The sequence below is a fragment of the Oncorhynchus tshawytscha genome, linkage group LG27, assembly GCF_018296145.1.
Source record: "Oncorhynchus tshawytscha isolate Ot180627B linkage group LG27, Otsh_v2.0, whole genome shotgun sequence".
Classification (NCBI taxonomy): Eukaryota; Metazoa; Chordata; class Actinopteri; order Salmoniformes; family Salmonidae; genus Oncorhynchus; species Oncorhynchus tshawytscha.
Genome location: NC_056455.1, coordinates 9,000,892 through 9,023,473, shown reverse-complemented (window position 1 = coordinate 9,023,473; position 22,582 = coordinate 9,000,892).

Genomic DNA, 22,582 nt, shown 5'->3' with positions numbered 1-22,582 from the left:
CCAGTAATGTCAGAGGACCAGTAATGTCAGAGGACCAGTAATGTCAGAAGACCAGTAAAGTCACAGGACCAGTAAAGTCAGTGGACCAGTAAAGTCACAGGGCCAGTAATGTCAGGGGACCAATAAAGTCAGAGGACCAGTAAAGTCAGGGGACCAGTAAAGTCAGTTTACCAGTAAAGTTTACAGGACCAGTAATGTCAGAGGACCAGTAAAGTCAGGGGACCAGTAAAGTTAGGGGACCAGTAAAATCACAGGACCAGTAAAGTCACAGGACCAGTAATGTCAGGGGACCAGTAAAGTCACAGGACCAGTAATGTCAGAGGACCAGTAAAGTCACAGGACCAGTAATGTCAGAGGACCAGTAATGTCAGGGGACCAGTAATGTCAGGGGACCAGTAATGTCCGAGGACCAGTAAAGTCACAGGACCAGTAATGTCAGGGGACCAGTAAAGTCACAGGACCAGTAATGTCAGAGGACCAGTAAAGTCACAGGACCAGTAATGTTAGAGGACCAGTAAAGTCACAGGACCAGTAAAGTCAGGGGACCAGTAAAGTCACAAGACCAGTAAAGTGTGAGGACCAGTAAAGTCACAGGACCAGTAAAGTCAGGGGACCAGTAAAGTCAGGGGACCAGTAATGACAGGGAACCAGTAAAGTCACAGGACCAGTAAAGTCAGGGGCCCAGTAAAGTCAGGGGACCAGTAATGTTAGGGGACAGTAAAGTCACAGGACCAGTATTGTCAGGGGACCAGTAATCTCAGGGGACCAGTAATGTCAGAAGACCAGTAATGTCAGAGGACCAGTAATGTCAGGGGACCAGTAATGTCAGAAGACCAGTAATGTCAGGGGACCAGTAATGTCAGAGGACCAGTAATGTCAGAGGACCAGTAATGTCAGAGGACCAGTAATGTCAGAAGACCAGTAAAGTCACAGGACCAGTAAAGTCAGGGGACCAGTAAAGTCAGGGACCAGTAATGTCAGGGAACCAGTAAAGTCACAGGACCAGTAAAGTCAGGGGACCAGTAAAGTCAGGGGACCAGTAATGTTAGGGGACCAGTAAAGTCACAGGACCAATATTGTCAGAGGACCAGTAATCTCAGGGGACCAGTAATGTCAGAAGACCAGTAATGTCAGAGGACCAGTAATGTCAGGGGACCAGTAATGTCAGAAGACCAGTAATGTCAGGGGACCAGTAATGTCAGAGGACCAGTAATGTCAGAGGACCAGTAATGTCAGAGGACCAGTAATGTCAGAAGACCAGTAAAGTCACAGGACCAGTAAAGTCAGTGGACCAGTAAAGTCACAGGGCCAGTAATGTCAGGGGACCAATAAAGTCAGAGGACCAGTAAAGTCAGGGGACCAGTAAAGTCAGTGGACCAGTAAAGTCACAGGGCCAGTAATGTCAGGGGACCAATAAAGTCAGAGGACCAGTAAAGTCAGGGGACCAGTAAAGTCAGTTTACCAGTAAAGTTTACAGGACCAGTAATGTCAGAGGACCAGTAAAGTCAGGGGACCAGTAAAGTTAGGGGACCAGTAAAATCACAGGACCAGTAAAGTCACAGGACCAGTAATGTCAGGGGACCAGTAAAGTCACAGGACCAGTAATGTCAGAGGACCAGTAAAGTCACAGGACCAGTAATGTCAGAGGACCAGTAATGTCAGGGGACCAGTAATGTCAGGGGACCAGTAATGTCCGAGGACCAGTAAAGTCACAAGTAATGTCAGGGGACCAGTAAAGTCACAGGACCAGTAATGTCAGAGGACCAGTAAAGTCACAGGACCAGTAATGTTAGAGGACCAGTAAAGTCACAGGACCAGTAAAGTCAGGGGACCAGTAAAGTCACAAGACCAGTAAAGTGTGAGGACCAGTAAAGTCACAGGACCAGTAAAGTCAGGGGACCAGTAAAGTCAGGGGACCAGTAATGACAGGGAACCAGTAAAGTCACAGGACCAGTAAAGTCAGGGGCCCAGTAAAGTCAGGGGACCAGTAATGTTAGGGGACCAGTAAAGTCACAGGACCAGTATTGTCAGGGGACCAGTAATCTCAGGGGACCAGTAATGTCAGAAGACCAGTAATGTCAGAGGACCAGTAATGTCAGGGGACCAGTAATGTCAGAAGACCAGTAATGTCAGGGGACCAGTAATGTCAGAGGACCAGTAATGTCAGAGGACCAGTAATGTCAGAGGACCAGTAATGTCAGAAGACCAGTAAAGTCACAGGACCAGTAAAGTCAGGGGACCAGTAAAGTCAGGGGACCAGTAATGTCAGGGAACCAGTAAAGTCACAGGACCAGTAAAGTCAGGGGACCAGTAAAGTCAGGGGACCAGTAATGTTAGGGGACCAGTAAAGTCACAGGACCAATATTGTCAGAGGACCAGTAATCTCAGGGGACCAGTAATGTCAGAAGACCAGTAATGTCAGAGGACCAGTAATGTCAGGGGACCAGTAATGTCAGAAGACCAGTAATGTCAGGGGACCAGTAATGTCAGAGGACCAGTAATGTCAGAGGACCAGTAATGTCAGAGGACCAGTAATGTCAGAAGACCAGTAAAGTCACAGGACCAGTAAAGTCAGTGGACCAGTAAAGTCACAGGGCCAGTAATGTCAGGGGACCAATAAAGTCAGAGGACCAGTAAAGTCAGGGGACCAGTAAAGTCAGTGGACCAGTAAAGTCACAGGACCAGTAATGTCAGAGGACCAGTAAAGTCAGGGGACCAGTAAAGTTAGGGGACCAGTAAAGTCACAGGACCAGTAAAGTCACAGGACCAGTAATGTCAGGGGACCAGTAAAGTCACAGGACCAGTAATGTCAGAGGACCAGTAAAGTCACAGGACCAGTAATGTCAGAGGACCAGTAATGTCAGGGGACCAGTAATGTCAGGGGACCAGTAATGTCCGAGGACCAATAATGTCAGAGGACCAGTAATGTCAGAGGACTAGTAATGTCAGAGGCCCAGTAAAGTCAGAGGACCAGTAATGTCAGGCGACCAGTAATGTTAGAGGACCAGTAAAGTCACAGGACCAGTAAAGTCAGGGGACCAGTAAAGTCACAAGACCAGTAAAGTGTGAGGACCAGTAAAGTCACAGGACCAGTAAAGTCAGGGGACCAGTAAAGTCAGGGGACCAGTAATGTCAGGGAACCAGTAAAGTCACAGGACCAGTAAAGTCAGGGGACCAGTAAAGTCAGGGGACCAGTAATGTTAGGGGACCAGTAAAGTCACAGGACCAGTATTGTCAGGGGACCAGTAATCTCAGGGGACCAGTAATGTCAGAAGACCAGTAATGTCAGAGGACCAGTAATGTCAGGGGACCAGTAATGTCAGAAGACCAGTAATGTCAGGGGACCAGTAATGTCAGAGGACCAGTAATGTCAGAGGACCAGTAATGTCAGAGGACCAGTAATGTCAGAGACCAGTAAAGTCACAGGACCAGTAAAGTCAGTGGACCAGTAAAGTCACAGGGCCAGTAATGTCAGGGGACCAATAAAGTCAGAGGACCAGTAAAGTCAGGGGACCAGTAAAGTCAGTGGACCAGTAAAGTCACAGGACCAGTAATGTCAGAGGACCAGTAAAGTCAGGGGACCAGTAAAGTTAGGGGACCAGTAAAGTCAGTGGACCAGTAAAGTCACAGGACCAGTAATGTCAGGGGACCAGTAAAGTCAGAGGATCAGTAAAGTCAGGGGACCAGTAAAGTCACAGGACCAGTAATGTCAGGGGACCAGTAAAGTCACAGGACCAGTAAAGTCAGGGGACCAGTAAAGTCACAGGACCAGTAAAGTCAGTGGACCAGTAAAGTCACAGGTCCAGTACTGTCAGGGGACCAGTAAAGTCAGGGGACCAGTAAAGTCAGAGGACCAGTAAAGTCACAGGACCAGTAAAGTCACAGGACCAGTAAAGTCACAGGACCAGTAAAGTCACAGGACCAGTAAAGTCAGGGGACCAGTAAAGTCACAGGACCAGTAAAGTCACAGGACCAGTAAAGTCACAGGACCAGTAAAGTCAGTGGACCAGTAAAGTCACGGGTCCAGTACTGTCAGGGGACCAGTAATGTCAGAGGACCAGTAAAGTCACAGGACCAGTAATGTCAGAGGACCAGTAAAGTCAGAGGACCAGTAAAGTCAGGGGACCTAGTAAAGTCAGGGGACCAATAATGTCAGGGGACCAGTAATGTTAGAGGACCAGTAAAGTCAGAGGACCAGTAAAGTCAGGGGACCAGTAAAGTCAGGGGACCAGTAATGTCAGGGGACCAGTAATGTTAGAGGACCAGTAAAGTCACAGGACCAGTAAAGTCACAGGACCAGTACAGTCAGAGGACCACTCCAATCCACAACTTCAACATTCTTAAATGGAGTGTGCCATTCCCTGAGCAATGGCGACGGCAATGTCGCACTGTCATCTGAGCAGGACCAATTATCACACAGGCATTCTTAATAGCGCTATAGATTCACCTGCAGAGGAACAAGACGCCAACAGATTAAAAAGACAACGATAGGCAGTGGAAGATAAATGGCTTCTGAACGCCAGGCAATCATGCATAAATTACTAGGATGTGCTTACGTACAATTACCAGCCTCTTTTAATTTCTAAATGATCACTCACTCTGGGTGCTGTCGTGTAGGAAGGAGGGTGGAGGGGAGGAAGTGATGTGGGCAAAGAGAGGAGATGAGGAGAGGGTCGCTGCTGTCTACTCAATCACATCAGCGTCAAGGGTATTGCCCTGACGGTGTCCCACCCCGGGCCACTCCCAATTCCCCCAGCAGCCACACAAATCTCCTGACACCAGAGGACCTGCCTACACAGACCACCCACTGTAGCCCTCTGGGGACATCTCTCTCTCTCTCTCGATCTCTTGCCCTGGTCTGTTTGCGTTGGTGAGTCATGACAGGAATTATCCGGTCTGTGACGGTAAAAGCCAGCGTTGAGACTTGAACACATCACAGGTCAAAAGGAACACATGACCTATAAGCATACAGTAAACATAGAGCAGCTTTCAGTTGGTGCTAAAGACCAGAGAGCGATTACAGATCAAATACCTCAGATACATGATACATGATTCTCTTCATTGTAATAAAGATTATTGTTTTAACAATTTGATTCTTTTCATTGTGATAAGGACTATTGTTTTAACAATTTGATTCTCTTCATTGTAATAAAGACTATTGTTTTAACAATTTGATTCTTTTCATTGTAATAAAGACTATTGTTTTTAACAATTTGATTCTTTTCATTGTAATAAAGACTATTGTTTTTAACAATTTGATTCTCTTCATTGTAATAAAGACTATTGTTTTAACAATTTGATTCTCTTCCTTGTAATAAAAACTATTGTTTTTAACAATTTGATTCTCTTCATTGTAATAAAGACTTGTTTTAACAATTTGATTCTCTTCATTGTGATAAGGACTATTGTTTTAACAATTTGATTCTCTTCATTGTAATAAAGACTATTGTTTTTAACAATTTGATTCTCTTCATTGTAATAAAGACTATTGTTTTAACAATTTGATTCTCTTCATTGTGATAAGGACTATTGTTTTAACAATTTGATTCTCTTCATTGTAATAAAGACTATTGTTTTTAACAATTTGATTCTCTTCATTGTAATAAAGACTATTGTTTTAACAATTTGATTCTCTTCATTGTAATAAAGACTATTTTTTAACAATTTGATTCTCTTCATTGTAATAAAGACTTGTTTTAACAATTTGATTCTCTTCATTGTAATAAAGACTTGTTTTAACAATTTGATTCTTTTCATTGTAATAAAGACTATTGTTTTAACAGTTTGATTCTCTTCATTGTAATAAAGACTTGTTTTAACAATTTGATTCTCTTCATTGTAATAAAGACTATTGTTTTAACAGTTTGATTCTCTTCATTGTAATAAAGACTTGTTTTAACAATTTGATTCTCTTCATTGTAATAAAGACTATTGTTTTTAACAATTTGATTCTCTTCATTGTAATAAAGACTATTGTTTTTAACAATTTGATTCTCTTCATTGTAATAAAGACTATTGTTTTTAACAATTTGATTCTCTTCATTGTAATAAAGACTATTGTTTTTAACAATTTGATTCTCTTCATTGTAATAAAGACTATTGTTTTAACAATTTGATTCTCTTCATTGTAATAAAGACTTGTTTTAACAATTTGATTCTCTTCATTGTGATAAGGACTATTGTTTTTAACAATTTGATTCTCTTCATTGTGATAAGGACTATTGTTTTAACAATTTGATTCTCTTCATTGTGATAAGGACTATTGTTTTAACAATTTGATTCACTTCATTGTAATAAAGACTATTGTTTTAACAATTTGATTCTCTTCATTGTAATAAAGACTTGTTTTAACAATTTATCCGACACAGATTATGATTATGAACACTAAATCCAAACCCTAACCATACATTACCTAAGTACCCTTAACACCTACATTCTCTGTGCCCTCTGCAGTGACCCCAGGGTGAGTGTGTGTGGTGGTGGTGTGCCTGTGATGTTCAACCTTATTCCCGCACTGTGCTGGTCAGTAATTATTCTGACTGGTTATTCTGGAGGGGCCATGCTGTTTGTCCACACGGCTCAGTTCTCAGGGTCATAGGTGCCATAGTGTGAAACATGCAGAGTTTAGCTTACTTCCCTTCTGCTACTACAGGGTTATGAATGGATATTGTATTGAATTGGCATCCCTGTCTCTACTCTGCTGTAAGAATTGACAAGACCTGTAAAAGTCTGAGTGAACCTTTCTTTGACCTCGGGGACTGGTATCCCCATTCAAATAATAATAACAATTTGCTCTCAACACACCCAATCTTCCACCATCTTCCTCCTCCTGGAACAGACACACATCCTCTGAAAACATCCATTTGTTATTGCATAAGATAAACAAGTGGATCTCTATGCTTCTCCCCCCATCTATACCCTTCTGCACCCTCACCCCATCTTCCTCCTATGACCTCTGCACTCTGACCTGTGCTACTCTCAGTGCTACTCTCTGCCATCTGTGACAGCCCGATTGGGCAGTAGACCTGGCAGGGGCTCATCAGCCCACCCGTGACCTGTACCATTGGGCCTCCCAAGGGGGCCATTTATGGCGGCTGGCTGGCATGACATGCCAAGCTGTCGAAGAATGCCAAGGCTTGGGCCCCGTATGAAAATGAGTCTCTCCCCACAGCTCCTGCTCTCCGCTTCATCAGCATCCAATATGTTCCTCACAGGCTACTGCGACGTCTCGTTCCCCTGATACCCCTCAAAGAAACGCATGCGGGGCTAGTGTTATAGTAGTGCTATGCTATAGCCGCATCAGGGGTTTAGGACACAACATAAAACAGACATGCCTCAGTTCCCCCTCTCGTCCAATGGTACATTCACTACGGCGTCGCAAACAATTAGAATCAGAAACACACACTCCCATACTCAAATAGGTACACACACACACACAGACACACACATACGGAACACACACACACGCAACACACACACACACACCTCACTGCTGAATTAATCTGAACTTAAGGAACTCCTAGGACACTCCTCTGAGACTCATTAGAGAGCAGAGAATCAGGAGAAATACAGGTGAATGGGCACAAAAAAAACACACTGGTTAATATTTACCATGGCACTTCGTCACCATCATACACGGCGGGGCGAGGATTAAAATGATACTCTTTTCTTAAGTGCTGAGAGAGAGGAGAAAGAGAGAGAGAGAGAGAGAGAGGGAGAGAGATGGGGGAGGGGGAGGGGGAGGGGGAAGGGGAGGAGGCGATAAAGTGGTCCAATAGTGAAATGCTTTAAAAGCTGCTGTGATCTCCTCCCCTTTATCCAGAACGTACATAAACTCAGCAAAAAAACAAGCGTCCTCTCACTGTCAACCACGTTTATTTTCAGCAAACTTAACATGTGTAAATATTTGTATGAGCATAAGATTCAACAACTGAGACATACACTGAACAAGTTCCACAGACATGTGACTAACAGAAATGGAATAATGTGTCCCTGAACAAAGGGGGGGGGGGGAATCAAAAGTAACAGTCAGAATCTGGTGTGGCCACCAGCTGCATTAAGTACTGCAGTGCATCTCCTCCTCATGGACTGCACCAGATTTGACAGTTATTGCTGTGAGATGATACCCCACTCTTCCACCTAGGGACCTGCAAGTTCCCGGACATTTCTGGGGGGAATGGCCCTAGCTCTCACCCTCCGATCCAACAGGTCCCAGACGTGCTCAATGGGATTGGGATCCGGGCTCTTCGCTGGCCATGGCAGAACACTGACATTCCTGTCTTGCAGGAAATCACACACAGAACGAGCAGTATGGCTCGTGGCATTGTCATGCTAGAGGGTCATGTCGGGATGAGCCTGCAGGAAGGGTACCACATGAGGGAGGATGATGTCTTCCTTATAACGCACAGCGTTGAGATTGCCTGCAATGACAACAAGCTCAGTCCAATGATTTTGTGACACACCACCCCAGACCATGATGGACCCTCCACCTCCAAATCGATCCCTCTCCAGAGCACAGGCCTCGGTGTAATGCTCATTCCTTCGACGATAAACGTGAATCCGAATATCACCCCTGGTGAGACAAAACTGTGACTCATCAGTGAAGAGCACTTTTGCCAGTCCTGTCTGATCCAGCGACGGTGGGTTTATGCCCATAGGCAACGTTGTTGTCGGTGATGTCTGGTGAGGACCTGCCTTACAACATGCCTACAAGCCCTCAGTCCAGCCTCTCTCAGCCTATTGAGGACAGTCTGCGCACTGATGGAGGGATTGTGCATTCCTGGTGTAACTCGGGAAGTTGTTATTGCCATCCTGTATCTGTCCCGCAGGTGTGATGTTCGGATGTACCGATCCTGTGCAGGTGTTGTTACACGTGATTTGCCACTGCGAGGACGATCAGCTGTCCATCCTGTCTCCCTGTAGCGCTGACTTAGGTGTCTCACAGTACGGACATCGCAATTTATTGCCCTGGCCACATCTGCAGTCCTCATGCCTCCTTGCAGCATGCCTAAGGCACTTTCACGCAGATGAGCAGGGACCCTGTGCATCTTTCTTTTGGTGTTTTTCAGAGTGAGTAGAAAGGCCTCTTTAGTGTCCTAAGTTTTCATAACTGTGACTTTAATTGCCTACCGTCTATAAGCTGTTAGTGTCTTAATGACAGTTCCACAGGTGCATGTTTATTAATTGTTTATGGTTCATTGAACAAGCATGGTAAACAGTGTTTAAACCCTTTACAATGAAGATCTGTGAAGTTATTTGGATTTTTACGAATTATCTTTGAAAGACAGGGTCCTAAAAAAGGGACTTTTCTTTTTTTGCTGAGTTTACACTTGTGGTTGTTTGTGTGCTATAACTGAAGACAAGGTCAAGAGAGATTGAGACGCTATGGAACAGTGTGTATGTTTGAGAGAGAAGGAGACATGACAACATGGCTGGCATGACAACAGACTGGCACTGTCTCAGTCTCATCTGAGCCAGAGAGGCCCAGAGTCGGCCCATGCCGCTCTCCACATGTCCACGTAGCACACACACACACACACACACACACATATTTAAGCTATCTCTCTCTCTCTCTCTCTCTCTCTCTCTCAATCACCAGTCTCCCTCCACCCATATTTTGAGTGCAGGGAAACAGAGTATGGAGAGATAGTTGGTTGTGCAGATGGGGTTTGTCTAGTGCATGCTGCGTAGTGCCCATGTCTTGGGGGTTGGAAAGGGCAGGCCTCGTCACTAAATAGCAGGTGGCACAGAGAGAGAGAGAGAAAGAGAGGAGGACAGTCACTATGCCAGAACAGCCTCAGCAGCCTTAGGGACAGGGCAGAAAGAGCAGGGAGCTCACACACAAAAACACTCCTCTTCCTCTCAACTCATACGCACTTACATAGAGAGAGAGAGAGAGAGAGAGAGAGAGAGAGAGAGAGAGAGAGAGAGAGAGAGAGAGAGAGAGAGAGAGAGAGAGAGAGGGGAGAGAGAGAGAGAGGGAGAGAGAGAGAGAGAGAGAGGGAGGGAGAGAGAGAGAGAGAGGGGGGAGGAGAGAGAGAGAGAGAGGCAGAGGGAGGGAGAGAGGAGACGGAGAGAGGGAGAGAAAGAGGGAGCGAGATCATCTGGTCCTGCCACAGTCAACAAGCCTGAGCGAAAAGGAGAGCCCGAGGTCTGTCTTACAGTAGCTTAGCAGCATACCAAGGCCCAGCCAAGTCCAAGCAATAGTTAATTCATCAGGTCTGCATTCCAACTGTATCATACACAACCTCCTTCTGATGCACTGTATGGCAATGGATAACCTTGGTCCAGTCTCCAACTACGCCCAGCATGGCCAAAATACCTTGCCTAAAGTCCAAGCTTGGCATAGTGTTATCAGCGGCATGGCTAACGCAAGCTAGCCTAAAGCTCCCCACAGCATGGCTAATCCAGCAGACCTGCAAACCAAGCGTCTCATGGAGAAGCGGCTAAAGCCTAACCTGAGAGTCTTAAGCCTGTCCCCAGGGTAGACAATGCACCATGCTCTCCTCGCACACCACCACACAGGCCTAGAATGTGCTATGCAGATGAAAGTAAAGGAAGTCAAAGGGATCTAGGGACCCATGCAGAGGACACACTCTGCAGTACTGTAGGCTAATTGGGAAAAAAAGAGCAATCATTTTGCACTCCTACTGTATGGATCTAAATGCTCTTTTCACCCCCATCATTTTTCTTTTTCATTTTTTGTCTAAGATCTCTTGGCTGGTCACACAATGCAGACACAGAGCGGAGCTCGATGTGGTGGAGGGGGATGGTGTGTGAAGGTTGGAGAGGGAATAGGAGGGGTAGAGAGAGGAGGCCCTGGTACCCTTATTGAGAGAATGTCCAGAGGAGCTGAATCGATAGATGTGTATGGAGAACGTACGGCCTTGTTTCACACAGACAAATGACAAGGAAGTGAGAGGAGAGAAGGGGGCAACAATTCACTTTTTAATTTTTTTAATTTAACCTTTATTTAACTAGGTAAGTCAGTTAAGAATAAATTCGTATTTACAATGACGGCCTACACCGGCCAAACCCGGACGATACTGGGCCAATTGTACGCTGCCCTATGGGACACCCAATCACGGCCAGATATGATGCAGTCTGGATTGCAGTGACGCCTCTTGCACTGAAATGCAGTGGCTTAGACCGCTGCGCCATTCGGGAGCCCTTGTTCCACACTCTGTCCACCCCCCCCTTTCTCAGTCAGCCGCGCTGCAGGCACTAAAGGGCAGGGGGGATTCCGCTTCGAAAGGGTGAGCTTGTTAGTACAACGTCGGAGGAGGCAGCGTCGAAAGGGACTGGTCAGTTTAGCCTTGCCTTTCACACACGCACAAAACAAAGGCCTACACACACACACACACACACACACCTCACAAAGACACACACACACACACACCTCACAAAGACACACACACACACACACTCACACAAACACACACACACCTCACACACACACATACCTCACAAAGACACACACACACACACACTCACACAAACACACACACACCTCACAAAGACACACACACACACACACACAGACACACACCTCACATACATACACCATCACTCTCTCTGTTAACCCCAGGTCTCCACTTGGTTTCAGCAACGTCGATACAACTCTAGAAGTTAACGTCGTAGGCAACGCCATTTACTCTCCTGCCGTTGTCCTTCTCCCCCCGCCCTCCCTCCTACCCTTCACCCCACCCTCCCTCCTGCCCTCCACCCCTCCATCCCATACAAAGAGCCTTTCACTGCTACTAGCTTGCGAGATGGCGAGATGGAGTGGGCTGGGGGATGGTGGGAGGACTTGGGAAGGGGAGAAGAAAAGAAAAGAAAAGCGATTGATATAAACGATCTGCCGGCCGCGAGAGCCCCCTGGGCAGGGGCAGAAGGAGGTCCGCTCGATACCAATTGATCGTGGGAGGCCCAGGCATTCGTCTTAATTCTGACTAATTAGGACACAGCTGACTGAGTGGGGGGGGTAGAGATGTTAACGCTGGTGGGAGGTGTGTGTTAGTGGGTGGTGGGTGGTGTGTGTTAGTGGGTGGTGGGTGGTGTGTGTTAGTGGGTGGTAGGTGGAAGGGGTTGGAGGGACCTCCCAGATAACAAAAACAAGCCCCCGTCTTTACAGAGTGAGGAACAAGTGGCGGATTAAGGAAATCAGTTTAGGAAGCAACAACCGTCGACTCATTAGTGTCGCTGCCAAGATAATTCCCCTGCATGCTTTTGCTGCTGCTACTCGCAGTGCTCCCCGACAGGCAGGAGGATAGGAGGGAGTAAATCTCTCTTTCTCTGTCGCTCTTCTCCCTCTTTCGCTCTCACATCCTTTTCTATGTTCTCTTTCCGTTCTATTGGAGCTGCTGATTATCTCCCACCAATAGATGAGACCCAGGCCTTGAGGAGACAAACCGGGAGGCGGAGCGGAGGAACGTAGAGACGCTGCTTATTTCCTAGTCTCCCCTATTTCCACAGATATATATCATGGGATTTAATTGGCTGGGAAGAAAGGTTTGAACACTGGAACGATTGGAAAAAGCATGATTAATACGAGCGCTGTGGGGTAATGCCATGTGAAAAATTAATGGATGGAAGACTCCAATGTAGGGATGAGAGGAACAAAGCTGTGGACACTTGAGGCAAATTGCCTCCATGTGCAATAGCAGCCAAGAAAGGAGAGAGAGAGAAAGAAAGAGTGCGAGAGAGAGAGAGAGAAGGGAAGGGGGGGAGGAGAGAGAGAGAGAGAGAGAGAGAGAGAGAGAGAGAGAGAGAGAGAGAGAGGAGGGCAGGGAGCAAGAGAGAAGGGCGGGGAGAGAAAGACAGAGAGAGAGAGAGAGAGAATGGGGAGAGAGGAGAGAGGAGAGAGAGGGGGAGAGAGGTAGAGGAGGAGAGAGAAGAGACAGAGTGAAAGAGAGAGTGAGAAAGAGAGAGGGGGGGAGAGATAAAGGTGGGAGTGGGGTTTAGTGCTAAAGCCCTTTTAAGGGACCGCTCTATTATGGAGCAGACAGCGGGGTAGCAGGCTGCAGAGAGGCCGGATCAGATCTCTATCTCTCTCTGTGGGTGATACAGCGCGTGTCAGGGGTAGTGTTATGGGGCATCAGAGGGACTAGCCTAGCCGTCAGCAGATCACTATCTCAACACACACACAGGCATGCACTCTAAAGCAAATTCACAGGCCACATACAGACTTACACACCTATGCCCAAGCGAGTGCGCAGGCGATGGAAACACTACGGTATATTAGCCATTTAAACAAAAGAAGGGAAATATCAGTGCTAAAGTGACAGACAGGAAGCCTATCTATATCTGACAAGACAGAGCTATTGTGGAAGGGAACAAAAAGCCAGACAGACTGTAGTGGCCTGTGACTCTATCACTCACTCATGAGGCCAGGAGGTGAGAGATACACAGGCATATCAGCCACACACCCTCACACTGTGACGCATAAACCCACCCTCATCCTGGCCCCCCACCAGCAGCCCCCCAACCCTGGCTGCCTCCTCTCCTCCACCACCAGCCTCTCAAGGCTGTGTTCCATTAGAAATTCATGCATTAAGAACCAAACCTGTTCTGTCTGAAGAACTTACTCACCCCAGCCAGCCTAGCCGACTATAAATAAATACATCATCGTCTCCCGCCGCCCTCCCGCCATGTCGATGGGCTCCACTCAAATCAAATTAACCAATCGAAGTGGACATGTCCCCTGAACTTTGTGTTCCTCAACTCGAGTGTGAAGTTCTAATAACTGCTGGGCCTGGGCTGTCTGCCATCGATAGATACCAGTCCATATGACAGTACGTCCTGAGGGGGTAATTAACCACAAGGAGGTGGGAGGAGAGAAAACACAAGATGTTTTGCCTGATAACATTTGTCACCAGTTGGTATCGGAACTAATAAGCAGTAATTGAGACAACCGTGACCTCCGTCGTTAATGCCAAACTTTTGAAGTTAGACGACAAAACTAGGCTGTAAAACTACAAATGTAAAGGAACAGCAGCTAGGAGAAAGGTCTGGTAGGCAGACACACATTCACTCACCCACAGAGAGTACATAAAGCAAGGCGATCTTCAAGTAAATATCAGGCCTTGCACAAAGCAAGTATTGGCTTTAAAAACGGAGCTCTGTAGGGACTAAAAGAGGTTTGCCCACGGTGAGGTCAGGGTTGATGAATGCAATCGTCTTTGATAAATGCTCCACTACTAAAACTCAGAGAGAGAGATTAACTTCTCCTCACCAGAGAGCAAACCCTCCTCTCAATGGCTAAGTGCAGAGGTTGACGAGGAAGTAGTGAGGCTGTACAGACAGGTCAGCTCAGATGAAACGTCACAGACAGCACAGGTGGTGTGAGACGGCGCAGCGCTGTGTGTGTGACGGCCACCAGTAGTGCAGGGTTGACTGAGCCCGGGAGCAGACGTGACCGACGGGCCAGACTCAGACAGACAATACACTGCAGCACACACTAACACTCACCCAGTGGAACTGTAGACAGAAGCTACATCAATCCCACCTGCTTCTCTTCCAACTCCCTCTTTAACCTTGGGCTCTCCTGTTCTGTCTAGCTGGGAGAGGTTAGAGGGTGAAGGTCGAAGGGTCGTCTGGTCCCTGTATAGCCCTGGATGAAGATAGCAGCTTGTTACGAATGAAAATGGAACCATCATAGCGCATATCTTCTGTATTTGTCTAGCTTCTTTGGGAGGCGTTTCCTACTCGATCATCTTCTCATCCACGAGGAAACATATTCAGACTCCGATTATGGAAATGTTAAGACCTTAAGGCAGATGCAGCCCCCCCCACCGTGGCAGAGCAAAGCCGTGATGTGCAACACATCAGGGTAAATATTTACACGTGTGTGCAAGCAACTGCGGAGCCGGTGAGATGTCACCGTGACCCTGTTGCCTCTAAGTCTGTTAGCTGCTGTCTTCTTGAGAAGAAAGCTCGACGTAAGCAAAATGCATTTAGCAATCCACTGTGCAAAGACAATCACCGTTGTAATGAGTCGGCTTGTGTGTGTTCACGGACAAACGTGTTCGTGATAAATCAGAGAGACATTACAGAATGTCAACAGTTTTTTGTTGCGTCTGTAGACTGAACTGATGAGTGTGGCGATGTGTAGTTTTCTCCATTCATACTCAGATGAGGGACTTGTCTGTCTATCCCTATAGGTGTTTTGTGTCCAGTGGACGACTGACATTTTGGTCAATCTGACATTTTGTCTCTTTTGTCATTTTTGTGCAATGTGGAACTTTGGATGCGTTCATCAAAGCTTCTTATACCTAAATATTGGCACTATCAGGGGCTGCACTGTAAATAAAACCGTACATTTTGCACCATATTTTGATCTCTGGCTATTCCGGGTGCTCAAACCCTCCTAACCATTATAGTATAACAATGAGTGTGGAAAATGGTCACCCTTCACCCTTTCATGGACCATACAATGTGGGTGACATTTGCAGAAATCACTTCACCAAAACCCCCTAACCATTATATAAGCACAACCATTCCCTTCCCGCTCTCCTAGCCTGCCCTTTCAACCTACCCTCTGCCCCATTCCAAGCCAGGTCTTCAATTTAATTCCACATCTGTGGCCCGCTTGAAATATTACCCCCAGAAATGAGATCCGTGACTCTGAATACAGAGTGAGGAGCACCAGGGGAGAGACAGGGGGTACATGGCCTGATCCTTGGCCAACAGGTACACCTCTGCACTGGGAAGGCTGTCTCTGCCTGGACCCCCCCCAACCCTCCTCCTCTTCCAGTGGCAGGGCTAAATATTTGCCCTCTTCCTCTTGGTCATCTAGGTCTAGAAATGTCCACCCAGCTTCCTCCCCCTCAACCCCCAATAGGGGTGCGGTAGGCAGGAGTTCACTTGGCACGGCCAGCGAGGCAGGCTGCCAAATTCACGATGGACAAAAAGTTTCCTCTATCTCTGGGAGGTCATGAAAGTTCACCAACCCGTTCGGGGGGCGCCACATGCACAAAACGGGAGGGAAACGCTGTCAACTGGTCTTTGTGCGTCCCAATGACATGGAGAAAGGAGACCTCAGAACTCTAAGAGAGGTCGCCCCGGACGGCGTTCAGTTAGTGTTGCATATTCATGATCACTCTCTCTGCTCTCTCTCATGTGGTGGGTTTTTAATTGCTATAATTCAGAGTAAAGAGCTAGCTGGAGGGAACCATAGACAGACAAACAGAGAGATAGATAGACACACGTGTCCCTCCAGGGGTGATGGGGGAGGACTGCCAACAACATCAGACTCAACCTCACAACAACTATTAACAACTGCCCTCATCATCACATATTGTCCTACAGCTAAACGTTCCTGTGAACTTATCTGCTCCATTTGATCTACCAAAGAGCTACTGAGCCACGGAGCAACAGGACAGGAGTGACTCAGCAACCAGCACTGCCTTTCTGTGGCCAATCCAATCAAACCTGCACAATGGCACACCTGTCCTGCAGATAAATGACACTATTCCGCCAAAATCCTGTCTATACCATATCAAAGCACATTTTAGGATCATCACAATAACACGACTAATGTATATCATCTCAAACTAAATCCACAGGCCTATGCCATAAAGAAAGGAGTAACTTAGCCCATTGGTATGTTATTTACTAATATTGTAAATTGGCTGTTGTTTTTACAGATTTTTTTTTTGCTTTGGTGATATTTTCACAAATGGTTCATTTCCATAACTTTTATCACAAAACTCAAAACAGATCATCAAAAAGGCAGTTGTTTCAAACTCTAAGCACAAGTACAACACACAAAATCCTACAGTCACTTTTTTACCAATCTTAATTGGTGTTTCATCTAGAAATACAGTTGAAGTCGAAAGTTTACATACACTTAGGTTGGAGACGTTAAAACTCGTTTTTCAACCACTCCACAAATTTCTTGATAACAAACTATAGTTTTGGCAAGTCACTTAGGACATCTACTTTGTGCATATCACAACTCCAGTGGGTCAGAAGTTTACAAACACTAAGTTGACTGTGCCTTTAAACAGCTTGGAAAATTCATGGCTTTAGAAGCTTCTGATAGGCTAATTGACGTAATTTGAGTCAATTGGAGGTGTACCTGTGGATGTATTTTAAGGCATACCTTCAAACTCAGTGCCTCTTTGCTTGACATCATGGGAAAATCAAAAGAAAAGAAGAAAATAAAATCGTAGACCTCCACAAGTCTGGTTCATTATTGGGAGCAATTTCCAAACGCCTGAAGGTATCACGTTCATCTGTACAAACAATAGTATGCAAGTATAAACACCATGGGACCATGCAGCCGTCATACCGCTCAGGAAGGAGACGTGTTCTGTCTCCTAGAGATGAATGTACTTTGGTGTGAAAAGTGCAAATCAATCCCAGAACAACAGCAAAGGACCTTGTGAAAATGTTAGAGGAAACAGGTACAAAAGTATCTATATCCACAGTAAAACGAGTCCTATATCAACATAACCTGAAAGGCCGCTCAGCAAGGAAGAAGCCACTGCTCCAAAACCGCCATAAAAAAAGCCAGACAGACTACTGTTTGCAAATGCACATGGGGACAAAGATCGTACTTTTTTGAGAAATGTCTTCTGGTCTGATGAAACAAAAACAGAACTGTTTGGCCAGAATGACCATCGTTATGTTTGGAGGAAAAAGGGGGATGCTTGCAAGCCGAAGAACACCATCCCAACCGTGAAGCACTGGGGTGGCAGCATCATGTTGTGGAGTGCTTTGCTGCAGGAAGGACTGGTGCACTTCACAAAATAGATGGCATCATGAGGTAGGAAAATGATGGGGATATATTGAAGCAACATATCAAGACATCAGTCAGGAAGTTAAAGCTTGGTTCGCAAATGGGTCTTCCAGATGGACAATGACCCCAAGCATACTTCCAAAGTTTTGGCATAATGGTATAAGGACAACAAAGTCAAGGTATTGGAGTGGCCATCACAAAGCCCTGACCTTTAAAATGTGTGGGCAGAACTGAAAAAGCGTGTGCGAGCAAGGAGGTCTACAAACCTGACTCAGTTACACCAGCTCTGTCAGGAGGAATGGGCCAACATTCACCCAACTTATTGTGGGAAGCTTGTGGAAGGCTACCTGAAACATTTGACCCAAGTTAAACAATTAAGGCAGTGCTACCAAATACTAATTGAGTGTATGTAAACTTCTGACCCACTGGGAATGTGATGAAAGAAATAAAAGCTGAAATAAATAATTCTCTCTACCATTATTCTGACATTTCACATTCTTAAAATAAAGTGGTTATCCTAACTGACCTAAAACAGGGAATTTTTACTAGGATTAAATGTCAGGAATTGTGAAAAACAATTGGCTAAGGTGTATGTAAACTTCCGACTTCAACTGTACATGTTTCACAATGCTATACATGTTCATATAAAGTAAGTGCCTTTCACAATTCAACGCCTTCCATCACTTTTGATATGATTCTCTTCTTTTTTGTTAAAATAGGTTTGCTACTATGTGGCTCTTCATACTTTACCTGTATCCAGGTTCAAAATAGCGGATTTGGACACTGATAAGAGCCTAAATTGGAAAGCAGTGGCTGTACAGTAACATGCTATATGTCAGAGCTCTGGCTCTGCGTTTCATAGTGCTATTTTCCCTTCTTTTTTTAAAGGAACTCAACTTACTCCTGAAAGTTGTAATGGTAGAATGTACAAGGTGCAATTTCGGAATTGGGTCACGCATCATCCGTTTTCCTCTTGTCATGTCAGTCATTGCATAGCTTAAAGAGCTATCTTTAACTTGTCATAAATGTCCATATTAACTAGTCCATGTCCACTAATGATTTTTAGCTATGTATTAGAGCCCATAGATTTTCATGTAATGTTCGAGTCACTGCAAAATATTAGACATGGCAAAATGTATAGAATTGTAAGAAAAATGGCTTTAAAACTGTAAAATGTCATCTGCACCCCATGACAAAATGATTAGAATTGCAGGAAATAAGGGGGGGGACTGCCCTTAATTGATGATCACTTAAATGTTTGGTAAACCTATAGATTTGACATGTGTACTGGTTTGTCTGCTACAGATTTAGAGAACAACAATAGATAATAAAAATGTATGTCTCTAAAGTAGAAACATAAATAGTATAATATATACTCGAATGTACTACCATGATGATGACTAATGATTTTACATCACAGTAAATTTGGAAAAAAATCTGAATTGATTTATTCAATCAAAGTGTATTGGTCACGTACACATTTTAGCATGTTACACCAGGTGCAGCGAAATGCTTGTGTTTCTAGCTCACACTTAACCCTAATTGCTCCAGAGGTGATGTACAATGGTGACCCTGGCTGTGACCCCACTCCCTGCGGGTATCTCAGGGGGAGTTGGGATATGCAAAAAACACATTTCCATTAGAGACTGTGTGTAACAGGACAAATATAAGCTCCCCTCAAATTATTATTGTATATATTTATACAGCAAATGCTTTAATCCAAAGTGACAACAGTCAACGTATTTTGGTATGTGACCCCAGCAGGTATTGAACCCACAACTCTAGTGTCACTAATGCCATGCTCTTATGAACTGAGCCACATACAGGACCACCACAATACAATACAGTAATATACAATACACGATTACAATACAGGTGGAAGATGTACGATTGCTATCCTCATAAACGTGCCACCCTCCTTCAGGGCATCGGTGAGGCATGCAATAACATCAATCCAGACCTATGTCAGGCTTGGATTCGCCATACCAAAATGTTTTTCGCCAGGTGCATAAACAATGAGGATAATTACTGCAATTTCGATGAGAACCTATGGCCCAAGTGCTCAAGACAGTCTTCATGCAAACTAGTGCCTGCTAAACACGATGTTTCTGTCATTTATTTAATTTGTTATATTGTGAAATATGTCTTCAATGATCACACCTTTGATCACATGTGGGATAGAAATGATGGAAATTTGATGTTCAGTCAATTTTAATCGGCAGTGCAAGTGTATTGCCTAATGTGAAAACAGCATAATGTACTGTAATTTACAGTACTGTAGCATACTACATTCAAATAACAATTTTCAAAAATTCCTATTGGATTAACTGGTTGTTAAGATAACTAAATTGTGTTTTGATGAAGTACTCATTATATTTCGCAGTAAACTTCTATTTTGGATCAATGGCTGTGTGGGGAAAGAAGTCTCCAAACAAAATGAACGCACAATGAAAGGTTTTGAATGGAAGACTGGTTGCGTATCAAGTGTTACCAGATTGGTGTATTGTTCTAATAGTTTATCAAATTCAACACACACTTAAGAAAAGTACCAAAATGATAAATACTGTCATTGACACTGGAGCAGAGAAGACGTTGACAGGGAGGACATTGCAAATAGTGACAATAAGGGCTTTTTTAGGCCGGTGGCATTGGGGTGTGGGGGAGGGGGTGAGGATAGGAGAGTGTGTGCTCGCATGAGTGCGTATGTGTGTGTGTGCTTGCCTCCGTGTGCATGCATGTCGGTGTTCGTGCGTGAGTGGGGTCTCTGTGGAGGGAGGTTGCCTGTGGAGCCAAGCATGTGGATGCCCACCCACTCAGCCGCTCCCGGCCCTCGTCACTTCGCATCAATCCACAACCCCTCGATAAAAATAGGACAGCCGTCCTTAAGCTACGTGGAACTGTGGAGAGCGGCATGGGCCGACTCTGGGCCTCTCTGGCTCAGATGAGACTGAGACAGTGCCCGTCTGTTGTCATGCCAGCCACGTTGTCATGTCTCCTTCTCTCTCAAACATACACACGGTTCCATAGCGTCTCAATCTCTCTTGACCTTGTCTTCAGTTATAGCACACACACAGTGTAAACTCAGCAAAAAAAGAAACGTCCCTTTTTCAGGACCCTGTCAAAGATAATTCGTAAAAATCCAAATAACTTGACAGATCTTCATTGTAAAGGGTTTAAACACTGTTTCCCATGCTTGTTCAATGAACCATAAACAATTAATGAACACGCACCTGTGGAACGGTCGTTTTTAGACGGTAGGCAATTAAGGTCACAGTTATGAAAACTTAGGACACTAAAGAGGCCTTTCTACTCACTCTGAAAAACGCAACAGAAAGATGCCCAGGGTCCCTGCTCATCTGCGTGAAAGTGCCTTAAGCATGCTGCAAGGAGGCATGATGACTGCAGATGTGGACAGGGCAATAAATTGCAATGTCCGTACTGTGAGACACCTAAAACAGAGCTACAGGGAGACAAGACGGACAGCTGATCGTCCTCGCAGTGGCAGACCACGTGTAACAACACCTGCACAGGATCGGTACATCTGAACATCACACCTGCGGGACAGGTACAGGATGGCAACAACAACTGCCCGGGTTACACCAGGAACGCACAATCCCTCCATCAGTGCTCAGACTGTCCGCAATAGGCTGAGAGAGGCTGGACTGAGTGCTTGTAGGCCTGTTGTAAGGAAGGTCCTCACCAGACATTACCGGCAACAACGTTGCCTATGGGCACAAACCCACCGTCGCTGGACCAGACCGGACTGGCAAAAAGGGCTCTTCACTGACGAGTCGTGGTTTTGTCTCACCAGGGGTGATGGTTGGATTCACGTTTATCGTCGAAGAAATGAGCATTACACCAAGGCCTGTACTCTGGAGAGGGATCGATATGGAGGTGGAGGGTCCATCATGGTCTGGGGCGGTTTGTCACAGCATCATTGGACTGAGCTTGTTGTCATTGCAGGCAATCTCAACGCTGTGCGTTATAAGGAAGACATCATCCTCCCTCATGTGGTACCCTTCCTGCAGGCTCATCCTGACATGACCCTCCAGCATGACAATGCCACCAGCCATGCTGCTGGTTCTGTGTGTGATTTCCTGCAAAACAGGAATGTCAGTGTTCTGCCATGGCCAGCGAAGAGTCCGGATCTCAATCCCATTGAGCACGTCTGGGACAGGTTGGATCGGAGGGTGAGGGCTAGGGCCATTCCCCCCAGAAATGTCCGGGCACTTGGAGGTGCCTAGGTGGAAGAGTGAGGTAACACCTCACAGCAAGAACTGGCAAATCTGGTGCAGTACATGAGGAGGAGCTGCACTGCAGTACTCAATGCAGCTGGTGGCCACACCAGATACTGTTACTTTTGACCCCCCCAGGTGCAGCGAAATGCTTGTGTTTCTAGCTCACACTTAACCCTAATTGCTCCAGAGGTGATGTACAATGGTGACCCTGGCTGTGACCCCACTCCCTGCGGGTATCTCAGGGGGAATTGGGATATGCAAAAAACACATTTCCATTACAGACTGTGTGTAACAGGGCAAATATAAGCTCCCCTCAAATTATTATTATATATATAGCAAATGCTTTAATCCAAAGTGGCAAACAGTCAATGTACTTTGGTATGTGACCCCAGTGGGAATTGACCCCACAACATTAGTGTCACTAATGCCATGCTCTTATGAACTGAGCCACATACAGGACAGTACTCAATGCAGCTGGTGGCCACACCAGATACTGAATGTTACTTTTGAATTTGATCCCCTAGGAAACCCTCCTTAATGTACAGTATTTACAGCTGGGAGGCGTTACTTGTCCCAGTATCAACAGAGAACAGTACTAGTT